Source organism: Limulus polyphemus, unplaced genomic scaffold (genome assembly GCF_000517525.1).
Source record: "Limulus polyphemus unplaced genomic scaffold, Limulus_polyphemus-2.1.2 Scaffold3141, whole genome shotgun sequence".
Classification (NCBI taxonomy): Eukaryota; Metazoa; Arthropoda; class Merostomata; order Xiphosura; family Limulidae; genus Limulus; species Limulus polyphemus.
Window position 1 is genome coordinate 1 of NW_013668751.1, and position 3378 is coordinate 3378.

The following is a 3378-nucleotide window of genomic DNA, read 5'->3' on the forward strand; positions in this document are numbered from 1 at the left end:
TTTCATTGCCACTACTAGTTCAAACTGCTAATCCTCTTGCCACTACTAGTACAAACTTCTTATCCCATTGCCACTACTAGTACAAACTGCTAATCCTGTTGCCACTACTAGTACAAACTGCTAATCCTGTTGCCACAACCAGTACAAACTTCTTATCCCATTGCCACTACTAGTTCAAACTTCTTATCCCATTGCCACCACTAGTACAAACTGCTAATCCTGTTGCCACTACTAGTACAAACTTCTTATCCCATTGCCACTACTAGAACAAACTGCTAATCCTGTTGTCAGTACAAACTGCTAATCCCACTATCACTACCAGTAAAATGTTCTAATCTTGTTGCCAATGCCAGTACGAACTGTAATCCTGTTGCCACTACCAGTACAAACCGATAATCCTGTGGATGACTCTCGGAAAACGTAGTTATTAAATTGAACCAACAATTTTAAAGTACCTAAACGATTAACTAAGTGGAATTACTAATGTTTTACTATTTTTATTACGAGGTATTAATTGCTTATTATTTTTATATGCGAAGTTTAATTTAGATTGTTATAATATACTACCATCTTCGACGAACTGCTAGAAGGGTATAGGACTAGGTGGTAGCAGGAACTCGGGCTTGTCTTGTTAAGAAGGCAGTCGTGCCATTCACTCGATCCATGTCAACCTACCGAAGTACTTATCAGCCTGGTAATTAGGGAAAATTTTAAAATAAATGATTTTTAGGCTAAAAATAGTGTTATGTAATACCTAAATATTATTCGTAAATAAAGATAAATTTGTGTCTTCTTTCTAATTAATGTATACGTCAATAATCGGTACGCATAGTACAGCTTTTACCTAGAAATATATCCGAAAAAAATATTATACTAATAGTTAGGGTGGAATTATTTATGGCGTTCTGAATAAATTTTGATTTAACTCAGTGACAGTTTTTAATGTCATTTATATGATCCCTAAACTTGATATTGAAATATAATGCTTAAATATCATCACAAGAAGACACTAACGAAAAAGAAATACTAAACCTAGACTTGAATTGTGATTGGAATTCAAGAATAGGTAAAAAAATAGCCAAGTTTTTATATTTTTATTTTAAGAAGATGGCGTTTCGAGCTAGCGCTCTTCGTCAGATCGTACAGCTTACAAAAGACGAATAGCGCTAACTCGAAACGTCATCCTCTTAAAATAAAAATATAAAAACTTTGCCAATTTGTTAACATGTTCTTTAATTTCGATATCTTTGTTGCCAATGCGGTTAACTATATATTTCTTTGAATTATGATTAGACCAAGCACGCACACTACGACATAATCTCATAACACAAGTGACGGAAGGCCTCTGCTACAACTCAAAAATTTGCATGTTCAGGGAACATCCCAACTGTAAGTCCTCCCGCATTCGAGAAGGGGTAGTAGGGAGGAAGTTATAGTATCACGTTTATTGTAATAGAGTTTCCCAAGAAAGGCGAGCGGGTTTTCGTCATTTCTTTCACCACAACCCCCTATACTGACATTCGGTTCAAACGCTAATGGCTTTCTGTTTATGCTAGGTGTAAATGCATTTCCTGTCTCATACAAAACAGCAGCTGGTCATTAATACAGCCGCCACTGTTTCATTACAACAAGCTTTACAAAAAAACAAATACCCAAGTCTGGATTGGTTTCAAATTCGTGTGCTAAGTAATATTTTAAAATAATTTGTAGAACGTAAAAATCAAACTTTTAGAAGGCTATTGAACCTCCAAAACGTTTACTGGAAGAATATAACTTCCGAAAATGTGACATCATCACCTCAAGGATTTCTGAATTAGGGGAAAATAATGAAATTTAAATTTAATTTTCTCCTTTTTTTAAGGATTCTTCGCTTATTATACTTTCACGTGTATTCTGCTCTGCATATTTCAATATATAAATGGTTTTCTAAAATACGAACGATAATATTATGACGACAGGAAACCGCTAGGTTTTCTGTGGTCCTGGTGCAGAGACTTATTAATAATGGGGCTTCTAAAATATCAGTTCAGTTTTATAGAAAATATAAAAAGGGCAATATACTTAAAAAGATATGCACAGAATTTATCAAAAATAGTAATCATATAATACATTAAAATACGAATATCGGAAATATCGTGGGTCCAGATGCAGTGTACCCTTTTCAAACCCCACCCTTGTTAATTAAACAGTTAAACTGAATTTATCAAGTAGAAAAAGAAAGCCTAGTTAAGAAGAGGAACAGAAGTGTAAAACATGAAAAAATATTTACAGATTCCATCATCGTCGATCTGCAATAACGCACATCAAGATTATATAATTAGTATACAAAAAAATCAAACAGTATAGGGTGTTAAACACAGAACAAAGGATGGATTGAACCATACTAACTAGTATTTACAAAAATACAATTAGTATAACATTTTTAAAATAAGGAGGGCAGGAAAGAACTTGGGTTGTTATTCAGTCTTGGATGTTCGATGGAAATAGATGAAGTTTGTTTTTAAATAAAAAATTCGTAGTTTGACGACCCGGAAGTTAGAATTTGGGAATTATCACTTTATATGTTAATGAATGGAAGAAGGACAAATATTTAGATGTTTTAGAAAAAGTCTCGCATGTTTATACACACGTATTTTTTTTATTAGTGTAGTATTTAGGTAATACAGGTAATATATGATCGTGCGTCTATTGAAGGAAAAGGTTTACTTGTCAGTGCACTGTTTTTGTCAATTTTATTCCTGATTCTTTCAAATCTCACCCGTGCTAAACATCAAAACGTACAACACGTTCTAGTTTATTTCCGTATATCCCGTATGTTTTTTTACTGAACACTTTTAAAAATAGTAGTTGCCTTTCATATTTGTAGGACGCGATAACACAGTTTTCTGACAAATAATACGAAGGACGCGCTGTTTTAATGATTTCCTTAGTTCTTGTTATACCATTTGTTTCTTATTTTATGAAAATAGAATATTATAAGCAGAACTCAAATACTGTAAGTAACCAAAACGTATTATCCAAAAGTTAACCCATGAATGGTTGTCAGATCTTTCTTTCGAATCCAAGATGTGTTTAAAATTAAATATCTGCTACTCTTTCGTTTTATGGGTCATATACCAAAGATGTGTTTAAAATTAAATACCTGCTACTCTTTCGTTTTATGGGTCATATACCCAAGATGTGTTTAAAATTAAAGACCTGCTACTCTTTCGTTTTATGGGTGATATACCCAAGATGTGTTTAAAATTAAAGACCTGCTACTCTTTCGTTTTATGGGTCATATACCCAAGATGTGTTTAAAATTAAAGACCTGCTACTCTTTCGTTTTATGGGTCATATACCCAAGATGTGTTTAAAATTAAAGACCTGCTACTCTTT